Genomic DNA, 17,926 nt, shown 5'->3' with positions numbered 1-17,926 from the left:
TGTCTTCTTTCCCTAGAAGTGGCTTTCCATCTGAGCTCTTAATATTCATACACCTAGATTACCTTTCTCCAAAGGTTTCCTTGACTTTCCTGTATGCAGCATCTAACTTTCCCAGGACCATACAGCCTTCGACATCCTTGCACTTCTCCTTCAGCCATTTTTCCTTAGCTACCTTGCACTTTCTATCCACTTGATTCTTTAGTCGCCTGTATTCTTTTCTGCCCTCTTCATTTCTAGTATTCTTGTATTTTCGTCATTCATCAATCAGATCTAGTATCTCCTGAGTTATCCACTGATTCTTAGTTGATCTTTTCTTCCTTCCTAACATTTCTTTAGCAGCCCTACTGACTTCATTTTTCATGACTCTCCACTCTTCCTCTATAGTGTTTTCTTCAGCCTTTTCATTTAGTCCTTGTGCAACATGTTCCTTGAAACAATCCCTCACACTCTTTTCTTTCAACTTGTCTAGATCCCATCTTTTTGCATTCTTCCCTTTCTTCAACTTCAGATGGCATTTCATGACCAACAAGTTGGGGTCAGAGTCCACGTCTGCTCCTGGGAAAGTTTTGCAATCTAACACCTAGTTTCTGAATCTCTGCCTAATCATAATGAAGTCTATTTGATACCTTCCAGTGTCTCCAGGTCTCGTCCACGTATATAGCCTCTTTCGTTCCTTTGTCCCAATCCAAATTCTCCTACTGTACTACCTTCTCTTCCTTGGCCTACCACTGCATTCCAGTCTCCCATCACAATTAGACCCTTCACCTTTTACATATTGTATTAAATCTTCTATCTCCTCATATATTCTTTCGATTTCTTCATCATCCGCTGAACTAGTCGGTATATAGACCTGCACTATTGTGGTGAGCATTGGTTTGGTGTCTATCTTGACAAAAATAATTCTTTCACTATGCTGGTCGTAGTAGCTTACCCGCTGCCCTATTTTCTTATTCATTATCAAACCAACTCCTGCATTTCCTTATTGGGGCCGATGACCTTCGATGTTAGGCCCCTTTAAACAACAAGCATCATCATCATCATCAGCAGCATTTCCTTATTAATATTTAGAAATTCCATGATCCGTATTGAAGTGGGATTACAATATTTAAAAATTAAGAGGGTTCCTCCTATTCAATGGAAAGATGTTTATTAATGTGAAAGAATGTGAACGATATGTGATTCTTTCACATCACATGTGAACGATATGTGATTCTTTCACATCACATATCGTTCACATTCTTTCACATTAATAAACATCTTTGTATTGAATAGGAGGAACCCTCTTAATTTTTAAATATTGTAGTCCTGCATATCCCCTGTTTGATTTTGTGTTGTTAATTCGGTAGTCGCCTGACCAAAAATCTTGTTCTTCCTGCCAACATACTTCACTTATACCAACTACATCTAACTTTAGCCTATCCATCTCCCTTTTCAGATTCTCTAACCTACCACAACGATTCAAACTTCTAACATTCCACGCTCCGACTCGCAGAATGTCAGTATCCATCTTCCTGACGATCGCCCCCTCTCGTGTAGTCCCCACCCGGAGATCCGAATGGGCATCTACGCGGAGGGGGGGGGGGGTGATTAGCTCAGTGGCTTAGCTGCTGGCTTCCCACGCAAAAGACTGAGGTTCGAATCCAGGTCGATCCTGAGTGATCTCAAGGATCACTTGGCGTCAAGAAGGACATCCGGCCTTAATTCCTAGACCAAAACCTAAATGAGCCTGAGTGACTCCAGCGACCCCAGAAGTAACTGGCTCCTTGCCTCAATGGTCAGCGTTGAATCCTTCAGAGGTTTAGATGGCCCTGTGTTCTATTCCCACAAGGGTCGGAGAATTCAACTGCTCGGGGACTGGGGGCTTCACCTACACACAACACTAGCAACCATCATGGGAACACGAAATAGACATAAATCCCTCCAGAATGAATTGGCGTCAGGAAGTTCATCCGGCCGTAAACCTGGGCCAGATCCACATGAAGTGCCGATCACAAGTACTTGGAAAAGGACCGGGAGGGGAAAAGCATCTACATAATAAGTATGGAACATCTGAGTCAAATACTTAGCAGAATTAATAGCAGTCCGTCATTTTATTATGAAAACACAAAAAAAAAAACACTCACACTTAGAAATAAAAAATAAGTAACTAATAACATTAATATAAGACACACTTTTAAGGTACAATACACTGGGATAGGCTTGTTATTTACACACAGTTACTGGGCACATACATTAATTTGGCATTATAATGCCCATGATTGAGAGTCTTTTCTGTCTGTCGACATGAGCTCAATATGCACCGGCACGGACTTCAACACTCAGGCACTGGCTACATATTCACGACCTGCACAGAAACACAAACGTACTGTTAGATTTACATGACAATGCTGGTAAGGGACATAGGTTGTATGGGATTAAATTTTTAGTTAACGTAGGGTAAAGTACAATCAAATATTGCATGTTATTATAACACAATTACGATACATTCGTACAGAGGAAAATAAAAAAGTACCGTCCCTATATGTGAAATGTCCATACACATATATACTAGTTAATAATGTAATTTTAAATATACGAGGGGCGTACTATATTGTTTTACACTTTATTTTTTGTACGTCCGGGTAGGGTTCACATTTCACTTTTGAAGGTGATGACGCGTAACTAGTGTCTTTTTCCACCGTTTGGTAGCAGCACACGCACAGGTGCCAAGGAATACACTCGTCATAGCCATTTCCTAACAACACTGTCAGCGTAGGAGCAGGCAACATGGAAAGCAACCGTCAGGGACGGCGCTCTACGACTTGGTGTCTATGGAAAGAAGGCGTGACCACTGCAGAAATTCCTCGGCGCTTGGTGGCAGTCTGTGGAGAACATGCGCCGTCACGGAAAACAGTTTAACACTGGGTGGAAGGTTGGAAAACAGGGCGAACGTCGGTGGACAAGGGAACCAGTTCTGGAAGGAATGTGACAGTCTCAACACCAGCCAACATTGCGCGGATCGAACAGGCTATCCAAGGAAACAAATGCATCACATTTACGGAAATAGAGGCAGCCACGGGAATTAGCCGAGACACTCTACAGCGGATCGTGCACGGCCACTTACAGTTGGGGAAGTTGTCATCCACGTGGGTGCCTAGACTCTTGTCTGCAGACGAAAAGTAGAGGCGCGTGGACGTGTGCAGAGAACTTTTGCAACGCCAGGATCAAGATCCAGTCGAGTTCATGGCTAGGCTTGTGACTGGTGATGAGACATGGCTCCATTACCATGAGCCACAAACGAAACAACAATCAATGCAATGAAAGCATAGGGGCAGTCCATACTCTCCCGACTTAGCACCGAGTGATTGTCACCTGTTCGGGAACATGAAACATCTGCATGGTCGCCGTTTTGCGGATTTTGCAGAACTGGACATAGCTGGTTTCAGGAAGGTCTGGAGAGACTGACACATCGATGGCAAAAGTGCGTACAGTTACAAGGAGATTATGTTGAAGAGCTTGACGTAACAACTGACGTGTAATGTACTTCATTTGGGAAGAAAAAAATAAAGTGTAAAACAAGATAGTGCGCCCTTCGTATTATTAAGACAAAATGAATTACCTTATATTTTCTGTTCAATCAATCAATCAATCAATCAATCAATCAATCAATCAATCAATCAATCAATCAATCAATCAATCAATCAATCAATCAATCAATCAATCAATCAATCAATCAATCAATCAATCAATCAATCAATCAATCAATCAATCAATCAATCAATCAATCAATCAATCAATCGATCAATCAATCAATCAATCAATCAATCAATCAATCAATCGATCAATCAATCAATCAATCAATCAATCAATCACCACTGATCTGCATTTAGGGCTGTCACCCCTGGTGGCAGATCCCTTATCGATTGTCTACCTAGTCTTTCCTCGAATGATTTCAAAGAAGTTTTAGATTATCGAACACCTCCCGTGGTAATTTCTTCCAGTTCCTTTCTTCCTGCAAAGGAATATTTGCCCCATTTTGTCTACTTTGTTGTAGGCTATATCAGTTTACCAAGACGACTCAGATATCTACACCAACCAACCCTATGGAATACATTTTTATACCGCTTATCAGGGGAACAGGCTAATAATAATAATAATAATAATAATAATAATAATAATAATAATAATAATAATAATAATAATAATAATACATTAAAATTCATACCTATGAGCAACACTGAAATCTACAAATTAACAATTCGTGCAATTTCAAACTGTGGGTCATTTGTTATCTTTGTGAGCAATGAAGGTCACACTATAGTGGGCAACAGTATACCAGTTCTGTGAAATTTGTTCTTCAGTTTAAGAAAACTGCGTAGCTCAAAAATATAGAAAAAAAGAACGACGACGAGTTGCTTGGGCCGTCGAGTAAGTTGAACGTTCAGTTCTGTTATACTTACTGAGAGAGGCTATATTTGTAAGATTATGGGTTCGAATCCCACCGTCATTAGCCGTTATTTCACAATATTTTACATCAGGTTGTCGCTGCATTAAGGACATGGGTTCAGTAATCCCAGTCCTGTTGATTTCACCTTCTAGCATCATGGAATACTTGTGTTGTTAGTACGACGTAATGTACAACTGAGACATGTAAACATTGTTATTTTGATGTCGTTATGTGTATATATTAATCACTAAGCTAGTAAAAGGACTGATTAACAGTTATAATAATATGCCGACGTTATCCATGTAAACTGATAAAGAACAAGACATTTCTGAGCTGGATGAGACTGTACATTTGAAGCTGCTTGGAAAATGAGCCAAGTAAATCGAATGTCTGAGGAGGAGTACTTAAGATTCTAAAGAACTCAGTAGCAGGTAAGAGACAGACTTTGGAGAATATTGTTTGATTTTGCCATTAGAAGTACAGAATCAAATGAACCAGTAAATAAGAAGCTAGGAATGAGAATGTTGAAGTAATAATTTAAACATAAAATATATTTTAACACTTCAATAATTAACTATTAATAATTATTACTCAACAAACCTTCTGCATTGAAGATTCCATCAGATGTGGTCTCAAAATAGACGTTCCGACTAATTGGTTCATAGTAGCTCCAATAAACTACAGAGCGTTAACGAATGATGTGAAGAGTGGTGAAAGGTGTGTTCTGCATTAGCCGTTGTTCCAATCTCCGGCAGTAACTACTAACGAGAAACAAATGTTCTCGCTCCACGGTGTAGTGTATACGCAACACCAGAAATGAGGTGAGCCATTCACAAGATGCCAGGAACGAAATAATTTCGTTAAAGAAGGCAAGGAACAATTCTGTTACGTTTTGCTGAGAGAGGCTAGAGTAAGAAGAAATTTATTGTATCAGGCTGAGGGAAGACCATTCTGCTTTAAGTAAAAAAATTAATCCTGCCCCAGGATGGTCCTGGTTGTGTTCACTATGTATAGTCCCGATTAATGCGTATTAAATGAAAATCAAAATCAAAACGTTACTAACTCACCGCCCTCCCTTAAACCAGTCAGTAGAGGGCCATGAATAATGTGCTCGTGCCTTCCACGTTTCTTGAAGAATTTCTATGCTCACCGTCAGTAGCAGATCTGATGAAAGCCTTTGAAACCTGGCAGAAAGATCGGCTTCTTTTGTTAGACTGGTTAATATAAAGTGGCTTTAATATGTAATCTTCATATATTTATTTAATTAATTAATTAATTTATTTATTTATTTATTTATTTTAATAAATGACAATAAGCCGCGAAAATCTGCGTTCATGAACATATATCTACTGTCTAAGAAATTCTTCTACCGATTCTGAATGACTGATCGATGAATTTAGAAACACTCAATCTGGTTACAGTCGATCGTGAGGGAGATTTATTTTAGATCCTTCGGATGTAAGTGTCCAAGAACAGGTGTTTAGACCACGTTTATGGTGTAATGTATAGAGTGAAAAGAACTTCATCCAGGCGTCTATTGGATAGAACAAGGGCGTTGTATGGTTGAGAATAAGAAATAGATTAGAATTTGGAAAGACTTAGCCATAGTTTCGAGTTAAGTACTATCCAGGCATGTGTATGGAGCTGAACCACTTCGAAGCCGTCCGAAGAGTATAAGTATAATGATCTCTACTTCTCAGGTGGTTGAGTGCACCTTCGCGTCATGTGTTATATCTATACTAATATGTAAAGAGAGACTGTGAGTTTGTGGCTATGTAACGGGCAATCTCAGAAACTACTCAACCGACTTTGACATTTCTTTCACTATTTGAAAGGTATTCCGGGTAACATAGGTTATGTATCATCCCGGGATATCAAAGGAATCCCATAAGAACCGTGATTTGGGCCCTTTGGTATATTAGCATAGGCTAATATAGACGAAATATCGAGTATGAGACAAAGCTCATTTTCAGCCTCGCGACGCGAAGAACAAAATTCCAATAAAAGGCACATATTCCCCCGCTGTAGGAATCGGATGAGGACATTACTGTCCGTAACCATGGCGACGTCAGATCAAGGCTTCTAGAATACAGGCTTGGTGTTCGAAGTAGGCATGTGCGTGAGTGTAGGCAAGGCTAAGGAGAGATTCTGTTTAAACATTTTAAACTCACAGCTATCGTTACTCTGCGATATTCTTATTGTTTCTGGAACTACATTTCCAAATTCTTATAAACATAATGATTTTGAATAGCGCAAACGTGTTGTTTCGATATTTGGAAGAGATTCTCTTTACATATTTTAAAACTCATAGACAGAACTAAACTGCCGAGATACGGTCACGATAATGACTGAATATGCTGCCTAAACGGTTAGACCTATTGAAGAATGGAGCGCTTCAAGTGTACCAGAAATGCTATTTCCCAGAGAAAAAACACGTTTATATGAATGCTCTTCGTGTCTCTAACTATTTTTGAGGAAATAATGTTTTGCTGTATTTTGGCGCATGCTCCTTGGTCTCTTTGACTTGATTTCCTTCACGTAAACACTACTTGACGGACCCTGCTAAATTTTGTCAAGCATACAACTGAAACCTTTAAGATATTTACTACAGTGTATCTGAAGCGGTACCAACAGAGGAATAAAATATGAAGCAAGTCATTGGAATATATACAGCTGGGACCCTTAAAAGTGAATACCCTGCCTAAACGGTTAGTCATATTAAATAATGGAATCAGTGAGTATATTCATAATTCTATTTCCTAGAAATGTTTTGTAAGCATTTCCTTCGTGATAATAACAGTATTCCAGTAAAAGGTGCTTTTCTATGTTTTATTATCACACCATCTCTTATGTGGGCAATGTAATGAAAGAAAATGTGAAGCAAGTCAGAGGAAAACGTACGTATGGGACCCTTAAAAGTGAACAAGCTGTCCGAACGGTTAGTCCTATTAAACACTGGATCAGAGCTGCTGAATTTTAAATTCGATTCCTAGAAAAAAAAAACCATATCCATTTTCCTCGTAACTCTAATAATTTCGAGAAAAGAATGTTTCTGTGTTTTAGGGGCATACTATTGAGGGTTGGAGTGTAATGTCCTTACATTGAACGAGTAAAATAGGCCACACAATTATGGACGCTGTACCATTTAAGTCGAGGACGAGGAAGGTTACACACATTCGTGTGTGATTCACGGCTCCCACTCACACATATACAACTGACACTAGCGCGGCGTGTGAGTCTGTCTTATTCTGAATGGCTTAAATTGGCAAGGAACATAAATAGATTCAAAAGTGACGAAAGAGAAACACACTCGGTCAGCTACCACGGCATGGAGGTTCAGTGCAAGATACTGCTCTAATATAACAGAGATCGTTTTAACTCTTGCTCAGTCGCAGTCTTCCTGATTCATAACAATGTCCAGATTTGTTAAGACCGGGCGAGTTGGCCGTGCGCGTAGAGGCGCGCGGCTGTGAGGTTGCATCCGGGAGATCGTGGGTTCGAGCCCCACTGTCGGCAGCCCTGAAGATGGTTTTCCGTGGTTTCCCATTTTCACACCAGGCAAATGCTGGGGCTATACCTTAATTAAGGCCACGGCCGCTTCCTTCCCACTCCTAGCCCTTCCCTGTCCCATCGTCGCCATAAGACCTATCTGTGTCGGAGCGACGTAAAGCAGCTAGCAAAAAAAAAAGATTTGTTATGACAAATTTTAGAGATATGACTTGGAAACATACTGTTCTTTAGGCAACCCTCTTACACGAGATCTGTACGCAGGCATATTATCCCACATATGGTCGCTACGCGAGCAATAGCACGTTTCTGGCAATGTTCTTCCTATCTATTATTTTCCTTAAGACTGGTGTCCGGTTCCATGGCTAAATGGTTATCGTGCTGGCCTTTGGTCACAGGGGTCCCGGGTTTGATTCCCGGCAGGGTCGGGAATTTTAACCACCATTGGTTAATTTTCCTGGCACGGGGGCTGGGTGTATGTGTTGTCTTCATCATCATTTCATCCTTATCACGACGCGAAGGTCGCCGACGGGCGTCAAATCAAACCAAATCAAATCGAACCCGTCCTGGGATCTCCCGGCACTAAAAGCCATACGCCATTTCATTTTTTCTTAAAACTGGTCACGCCTCCAGCTACGTATGGATATGCAGTCCACTGGAACAATTTTCGTTGTGTTCATGTCGTTACGATAATGAATCAAATACGTTATACTGCAGGAGTGCGTAAATACGTCATGAAACATACATTCCTACAGTGCGGTACGGCAAGGTTCATTTTTCTTTACACATACACGTACCCATAGGAAAATAAACAAAAGCAAAATTCTTCTGATTGACTACATATCCATATGTGGCTTGGAGGTGTGACCAGTCAATAGTAAAATAGTGGATAAGAAGAGCATTGTCAGTTACGCGGTATTGCTCCCGCAGCGACGATATGTCCGATAATAAAAGATTAATATTAATCATTAATAATTCTTCCTTTCAATTTTTATTTACGTAGAAGCGTAATAAAATGCACCTTTTTGCGTTAAAATTGCTTTCATGTTGATTTTATGTCCATTGGCAGATCCTTTAAGACCTTCGGAAAACTACAGGGACAGTCTTTCTCAGAATGAGAAGGGCAGGTGGAGAGCGAGTGTCTACCATTGTAATAAAATTGCCCAACTCGATTGTGACTGGCAGTAGGCAAGGGTGCCTGCCATTACAAAGAAGATTCCCTAATCGGAGAAACCTTCCTGTCGTGTTCCTGGGTTAACGCTAAGATATATATAATTTAATAAAATCATGCTCAAAACGCGTGCACTACTTCACCTAGAATTCTGTATACAATGTAGCGAAGCATGGGTACATGAGCTACTCTATAACAAAGCGAGATATCGGAATTGGAGTCCTTGGAATCAGGAGAACAGAGACGCCTTTAGAATGAATACGGTTCAAAAAGTAATGAAACAGAATTGGCGTAAGTGAATGGAATCACAGAAGACCTAGTACACTCAATATGTAGGCCTACCCGGATACCAGGAATGTCATTAGGAACATTGGAGAAGAAATAGTAAGGTAAACATTTGAGAAAACTGAAAATGTGTTTCGGCAGCTAGTCGAATCACTGATGTAATTACTGAAAAATTTCAACTTTGTTGTGCCAGTAAAAATGAAATGTCGTATGGCTTTTAGTGCCGGGATATCCCAGGATGGGTTCGGCTCGCCAGGTGCAGGTCTTTCTATTTGACTCCCGTAGGCGACCTGCGCGTCGTGATGAGGATGAAAGGATGATGACAACACATACACCCAGCCCCCGTGCCATTGGAATTAACCAGTTAAGGTTAAAATCCCCGACCCGGCCGGGAATCGAACCCGGGACCCTCTGAACCGAAGGCCAGTACGCTGACCGTTCAGCCAACGAGTCGGACGTTGTGCCAGTATATATATCAAATAATTTTACGATTTCTTACCGGTGGAGGTCAGAATGTTAGGAATGAATACTTGTTTGCTTTAGTTGTTTATGACTCCTGAAGCAGAGTAGTTGACCCTGTGCTCTCTAACAAAATTGTAATTAATGCAAGCCTTTCATCAGCGGCAAATCTCAGTCACATAATCCAGATCCTTCAGATGTGAATGTCCAAGGACAGGCCTACAGAACACGTGTGCAGAGCAACTTGTTGGTAGACGTAGCTCAGGACTAGTGCTAGAGCTGAATGTTACGTCTGTACATCTCTCCAGTCTGGCCAGGAACATGTGTGTAAGTTATGTTTAATACTCGATGACGTCATTGAACCTTTTCATGTCGTATTCGAGTAGGTCTGAGTTGAATGTTTTCTTTAACACTGGCTGAGTTGGTATTGGCCATCGTGCTAAAAATATAAGTGCATTAACCAGACTTCATTATTCTTCCCTAAGAAATCTTGGAGACTTCTACACTTCTCTCATCAGAACTAATGAATTCTTAAATCGTGTACAAATGCATCAAATCTAAAACTGAGTTCTTCATTTAGGAAGAAACGGAAATACCTCTACTAGTTTGATTGCTGTGAACCAAAACAAAATTATCTACATTTTAGACTTTACTACCTTTTAATAGCAACGTTAAAATACAAAAGTAACTTTTGTCTCCCCTATTTAGATAATATGACTCCTACGTTTGGGATAACGTAAACAAGTAATTCGTTAAATGTTTTGTTCATGATCATATATTTTGGTGCCCATTTTCCTTTTTTACTATTTCTGTTTAGAATAGTAAAATATTTTGGAGAGGCACTTGGCGATTAGTATATCTCAATCAATCAATCACTAATGATCTGCATTTAGGGCAGTCGCCCAGGTGGCAGATTCCCTACCTGTTCTTTTCCTAGCCAAATGTCAATTGGGAAAGTAATGCGAACGACAGAAGCATGACCAACAAATGGCAAATAACTTAATATGGGAAGGGCATCTGATTCAGAAAGTGATGGAACCAACTAGAGGGAAGAATATTCTGGATGTGGTGTTGGTAAAACCAGATGAGCTCTCTAGAGAAACCGATGTATAGATGGTATTAGTGATCACTAAGCTGTTTTTGTGGTAGTTAAAAATAAATGTGAAAGGAAGATATTAAAATCAGGACTATTAGGCAGTACCATATGGCTGATAAAACAGGCATGGCCCTGATCCACCTGTCTTTTCCTACCCACTACTCCACATTTCCCTTTCCTACCTCTTCCCTTTCTCCTACTTCCACACATCTCAGCAACAGTTGCCTGTTCCTCATCTTCCCTGGGTGGTTCTACCTGCAGTGACTCGTACCGATTTCTCACAGACACCTGTCCTGAATTCTGATCCTGAATGGAGCCCTTAGCCTGCAATCTCCTTCCCCTTAAAACATTAGACCACCTGTCTTCTACAAATCCCTCCTTTCCCTCCCATCCCTCTTTTACACCTACTGTATCCTGTATATTGTTTGAGGGAGGCCTACTTTCCTTCCTGTCCTCCGAGAGAATCCTAATTATCTTCATCAAGTTCTCCAACTCCTCCCTCATACTCCTTAATGCCTGGCCACACCCACAGTTCCTACACTTGCACTCCTTATCCACACTTCACCCTCTTGATCTCAGCCAATGGCCAGTTTATTTAATGTGTTGGAAATAAAACATGACTGTAAAAACCAGAAATTATATCATTAACCAATTTTGTATTCCTATTTGTTTCTTCTATCATGCATCCGCTAGTGTGCACCATTCGAAGTTTAAGGAGCAGCTAAACAGTAAGTTATCCATACATTGTTGGTACTCCTGTATTACATCTGATCGCTTCAAGTATCTTTGCTTTAAAGCAACATAATGGAACTTTCTCTAGACGATAATATACCAGCCATCTGTTCTGGAATGGAAAAGGTAAGTGAAATTGCTGTGTACTTTCGAGTAGTCACCGTGTCCTCAGAATACATCGTAATGATGGCAACCATCTGACACAAGCACTGCTTGTTTAATTGCCCGAGGCAAAACTATTACATGGCAGCTTGAAAACGTTTAACAGACAAATCTATGTCAATTGCGTATTGCTTATTTATTATGCCTTAGCATGCTCACCAAACAAGGGAATATTATTGTTGCAATATTTCTACTAGTATCTATATTCGTAATTTCAACATAGTGCTGTAATAATAATACTAATGTTATTAGCTTAACGTCCCACTAACTACTTTTTCTATCTTCAGAGACGCCGAGGTGCCGGAATTTAGTCCCGCAGGAGTTCTTTTATGTGCCAGCAAATCTACCGACACGAGGCTGACGTATTTGAGCACCTTCAAATACCACCGAACTGAGCCAGGATCGAACCCACCAAGTTGGGGTCAGAAGGCCAGCGCCTCAACCGTCTGAGCCACTCAGCCCGTCATAGTGCTGTAAAATGTTTGAATATTTGCTCAGTAAATATCTAACCTCAAATTAACGTGAATACAAATGGTTATTTGATTTTGTAAATTGTAATATAGTAATTTTACTATCGTTGAACAATGTAAAGTTGCAGTTGACAATGCCAGTCACACAATAAAATAATTTAACCTCTACATACGTACACTCTAAGATCTAAAAATTCCTTAAAGTTGTTAAATAGCCTATATTGCGGCCTGCAGTGTTTATAATTACATTGGATGATGTAATGTAACCGGGCTGACTGGCTTAGACGGTTGAGGCTCTGGCCTTCTGACCCCAACAAGACAGCTTCCATCCTGGCTCTTTGAAGGTGCTCAAATACGTCAGCCTCCTCTCGGTAGATTTACTGACACGTAAAAGAACTCCTGTGTGGCTAAACTCAGGCACTTCGGCGTCTCCGAAAACCGTAAAAGTAGTTAGTGGGACGTAAAGTCAATAACATTAGTTATGATGTAAAATAGGGCAGCAAAAGCCGTTCATGGAGGTAGGAATAGGAGCACAAATCGCTTTGTTGGAGGTACTGTGATCTGGGGAAAGGATGAGACAGAAAAGTATTTGAAACTCTCCACAACTTCAATATTCTTCTTCCCCCTGTAGTTCTGCCTCTCCCATCATCTTTACCATCGTCTTACTACAGACTGATGTCAATTCTCTATTTTTTCTAACTTCGCAGTCGCTTAAGTGCGGCCAGTATCCAGTATTCGGGAGATAGTGGGTTCGAACCCCACAGTCGGCAGCCCTGAAGGTGGTTTTCCGTGGTTTCCCATTTTCACACCAGGCAAATGCTGGGGCTGTATCTTAATTAAGGCCCTAGCCCTTTCCTGTCCCTTCGTCGCCATAAGACATATCTGTGTCGGTGCGACGTAAAGCCAATAGCAAAAAAAAGAAAAAATGAAATTCACGAACAACCTGTTGCAGTAAATGTGAAGTTAGAAAAAATAGAGAATTGACATCAGTCTGGAATAGGACGATGGTAAAGATGAAGGAAGAGGCAGAACTACAGGGGGCAGAAGAATATTGAAGTTGTGGAGAGTTTCGAATACTTTTCAAGTGAATTAATGAAGAATTACTGAGTAACTAAGATTCCATTGCTACTCACTAGGGTGGTATTTGAATGTTCTCAAATATTCCACCCTCGTGCACATAAAATAAATCTTGTAAGAAAAAATTCCAGCACATCGGCGCCTCCGAAAACCATAGAAGTTGTGAATGTGAAGTAAAGCCTTAAACACTGTAATGAAGAATTCAAGGTATGACATGGGTATCCGCAATAGGATATAACCTGCGTATGTTTATATTCACAGAGTTTTTAAATGCTTTGGAACAAAGTTATGTCCAAATAAGGTTAAAGAAATAATTTGCAAGTCAAATTGCTTATCTATATTAACGTAAGCAGCTAAGAGATGTACCGGAGGAAAGGTGGACCAAAATTGGAGAAATAAAACTGTTCCAGCAGTAAAGTCTATGAATATAATACACACATGACTAAACGTACAAACAACAGAAGAAGCCCAATTTCACAGCTGAACACGTTTGATGACGATTTACGATAGAACTGAGAAGTTGCACAAATCCCTGTTTATATTTCTCAGATTTTCACTCGAACATTGGACAGGAAAATTCCGCAATGGTTGCTTGTTTCTTAATACACCTAAGTAAAAGCAGTACTAGACTGCCGTAGCCCGTAGCCGCACTTCATAAAATTTGAGTTTTGAGGAATATGGAATGGCAGTTTGTACTCACACAGGTGTACAAAGCTGATGGCGACCAATTTCTCAAGGCACTAACATTATTAACAGAAAGAGATTTCACGTCATAGGAGAGAGAAGGGTGGTGGTAGTGATTGTTGTTTGAAGGGGAAAGACAACGGCATTATCAGGTGGGGCAGGTGAAAATTGAATTTTGTATTTATTTAATGAATTTATTTATCACACTCGACTACTGCGCTGTGAGTTTTACATCCTATCAACTACTATTGATGTTAATAGGCAGTCAATTAATGATATTTTCACCCTGTAAGTGGGTTGTGTCATGAGCGTGTAAACCTACTAACACGAATTCCTCACTACAGGCACTTAAATCCTGCCAGAGCCGGGTTTCTAGCCCGCCGGATGATGTTGATGGTGGGCGCTTGATCTGCAGTGCTACTCCGCTATTCTCCACTCTTGAGCTCCACAAAGGAGCCTTTCAAATTCATCCGGACAGTACTCCATCTTGCAACTTGTTTGTCGGAGCGGTTCGACTCCGAGCAGGGACGACTTCCCCGCTTTAATTAAGAGCGATTCTCACCACGGAGAATTTAAACAAGATCTAGTGTTTGTAACATTCTTGAATAAAAAAATGATGTATTATTACAACCTGTTGGCTACCGTGCATCCGAGTTAATGTTGACAGGCCCTTGTTGCAATATCGCACGTCCTAGACAGCATGCCCGATGTGTACGGTAAGGTGGTGGCTCAATGATATATGTGGTCATAAACACCTCTCGTGGCTTTCCCACGGTGCATAAGGTAACCTGGCAGAGTTCTTGCTTGATAAATCTCTCGAATGAGAGAAAGAACAAGGCACAGTGTAATGCACAGTAAACTAATATTGCACAAGATTGAGAAGAATGAGAACTGGCTCTCATTTCTCCTTTGTTTCTTGCATTAGCACTGCATTAGATTATTAGGGTATTCCCAAACTTCAGGCCCCCTAAATGCCGTCAAATTAACGCGGCTGCGCTCGGTGGGTGAGACCATATTATGATGATTATTATTAATATCTTCATCGTTAGGGCCACTAAGGACCGTGAGATCTCAACTCTTCGTCTTCTTGCGGGCCCACCCGGTTTTCACCCTTTCGGAGTGTGCTTTTCTTTCTTCCATGCATCAGAATGGGCATGTTCATTCGAATTGGGACTTCTTTCTGATGAACATGTCTAAGTTTGTGTTTAAATGGTGCTCGGAGTTGAATGTCTGTTTTTTGGAGTCCATACTTAAAAAGATCCTTATCGATCTCCACCACCAACCAAAGAGGAATGGTTTTGCGACATATGAAGTAAGATCACAAACTTTTACGGATTCTTTCAGCTAGCAATCTGAAGACAAAGACAAAGACACCTCCGTACAGGCAATGAAGGCCCTTGGAGGAGTCGAAGGTAAAGGATTCCACCATTGTTAACCGCAGCACGTGATGGCGTAGGGTGGTTAGCTCTACGCCTGGCCGCCTTTGCCCCCAGGAATTAACCTGGTACTCATTTTTGGTGTAGGCTGAGTGAACCGCAGGGCCATATCACCTCCGGAAGTGGAAATCTCGTTTCTTAAATTTTACGACTTCCTGACGGGGATTCGAACCCACGTCCTTCCGCGCGAACCGAGCACGCCTTTACCTACTTGGCCAGGCAGCCCCTAGCAATCTGAAGAGGTGGGCGTAAAAATTTATCCTTCTTTTCCGGATTACGCTTGATAACTTTTCGGTATGGGTGTATATTTCTAAGTTGCTCCGAGGTCTGCAAATACCATGTTTGAAATGGGGCCAAGAATTTTTCGGATAATCCTCGTTTCTTAATTTCCAGTTTTCAAACAGGCTGTGTGTTCGAAGTGTTAAATATTCTGCTGCACATAATGTTTCAGTTCTAATTACAGTTTGATAAAGTCTAATTGTTGTATTTCGAGAGATACAATTTTTGTTATGTATGTTTTGAGTGAGTCGGAAGGCTGTTTCAAACTTGTTGACACGTGTTAAGTGGGCGAAATTCTCTGAATTGTTGGATTCACCAAGGTATTTGAATCTTTCCACTTTCAAAATTCTACCTTGGGCAGTCAGAAGATGTGGTGGAGCATGTATTATGTTAGAAATAAAGTCGGTTTTGGTGTAGGTGATTTTGAGCCCAATCTTAGCTGTGCATTCATGCAGGTAATTGATTTGTGGAGAGGCTACTTCACGAGAGGAAATAAGGAGAGCGAGGTCATCTGAAAAATCAAGGCAATTAATATTGATACCATTCCAAGTTCGTCCTATTTGAACTATATTATGAATTCCTTTAGATTGGAGTACATGTCTCAAGTCCCGGTTGATCCTTTAGAGAACACAAATGAAAAGTAGTGGTGATAGTCCATATCCTTGCCGAACTCCCATTTAGATTTGAAAAGCTTCAGAAATCTCAGATATGAATTTCACTTTGTAAGACGTGCCAGTGAGTGTACTTTGGATGATCTACCGGGTATTGTTATTTAGGCCAAATTCTTGGAAAACTTAAAAAAAGGGTTGAGCGGTCATTAGAGTCAATAGAGTCAATATAAATCTACAAAAGTGATGACAAATGGTCTGGCTCTGAGTTTCAGGTAGGCGATAGTAATTTTTAGATTCTGGATCTGTTCTGGTCAGGATCTGGATTTTCCGAAGCCGGCTTGGTATTCATATATTTGCGAGCCAAGTTGTTCTACGGCTCTAGTGATTAAGGCTTTGGAGATGATTTTATATGTAACAGGAGGAAGAGAATGCCGCGGTTATTATTGACATCCAGTTTATCACCATTTTTTATGAAGATTATGAATAAGAGCTGTGACCCATTTGGAGGGTATCTGAGTGGTCTGCCAAATCTGTTGGATAGTTTGGAGGGGTTGTGGCGTATTGTCATCCAGTAATTATTATTCTTAAGAAAAGTGATGATTCTCGAAAATGAGAAATGTCTGGTGGGGAAGAATCAGGATTGGTTCGAACAGGATTCATTTTAGGGATAAAAGTCGATTGTGATGGAACACAATTGAGTAGGGACTCGCAGTATTTTGCTAAGATCTGACAGGTTTGTCCGTCATTGTGGACGACCTGGTTAGTGGTCGGGTCACGGAAACATAGGTGTGGGGAGTTGTATCTGCCTAGGTTCCGTTTGAATGTGTGTTATAAATTTCTCGAATTATTCTTCTGTAAATTGGATTCAGTGTTGGCCAGTACGTTCCTGTAGAAAGTTCTTTTGATGCTCCTAATGATTCCGGTAGTATTTATTCGGGTTTCGAGGAACTTCCGCTATGTCCGTCGTGTCTTAAGAGATTTTCAAAGTAGCCAGGCTTTTTGTCTGTCACTGAGAGCTAAATCGCATTGCGAATTCCACCAAGGGTGTCTGGGTTTCCTCGTTTGAGGTGCGATTTTAATAGCTGTGTCCAATTGTTCTAGGCCTAGTGATAAAAGAGGAGATTTGCTCTAAGCATTCGGTTTGAAATACTCTGAGTTTCTCGGTGTCAGATCGAAGGATTCATTGAGGTCTATTTTTCCGTGTGTTTCTCGGGATGAACTTGATCTTTATTATTATTATTATTATTATTATTATTATTATTATTATTATTATTATTATTATTATTTGAGATCACTTAAGAATTGTTAGTAGACGATACGCATACGCTTAGGTAAGCAGAGAAGCTCCGTGCACTTGTTCGCAGATACTTCGAGCTGAGTCCCATTACAAAGGGAGTCGCTCTTCCTGACGTAAGATATTACTGGAACAAACGAGGCTATTGTCGCATACTTTGTGTAATACTCCTCCGACATGAACTCTGTGCCAGGTAACATTATATTCATATGTGTGTGTAAACTTATTTCACATGCG

At 40.5% G+C, this 17,926-nt stretch overlaps 1 protein-coding gene across 1 annotated transcript in view; it reads right to left on the bottom strand.

Moving 5' to 3' along the window:
• Positions 1-2,073: 2,073 nt before the first annotated feature.
• Positions 2,074-17,926, bottom strand: part of LOC136879345 (daxx-like protein) — a 99,576-nt gene continuing 83,723 nt past the window's right edge. Inside the window, exon 3 of the mRNA XM_068229106.1 lies at positions 2,074-2,344. The gene's annotated coding sequence lies outside the window, so the exon portion shown is untranslated. The remainder of the gene's footprint in view (positions 2,345-17,926) is intronic.

Source organism: Anabrus simplex, chromosome 1 (assembly GCF_040414725.1).
Source record: "Anabrus simplex isolate iqAnaSimp1 chromosome 1, ASM4041472v1, whole genome shotgun sequence".
Classification (NCBI taxonomy): Eukaryota; Metazoa; Arthropoda; class Insecta; order Orthoptera; family Tettigoniidae; genus Anabrus; species Anabrus simplex.
Note: the sequence above shows the minus strand (reverse complement) of the source record. Positions and strands in the feature narration are given on the sequence as shown.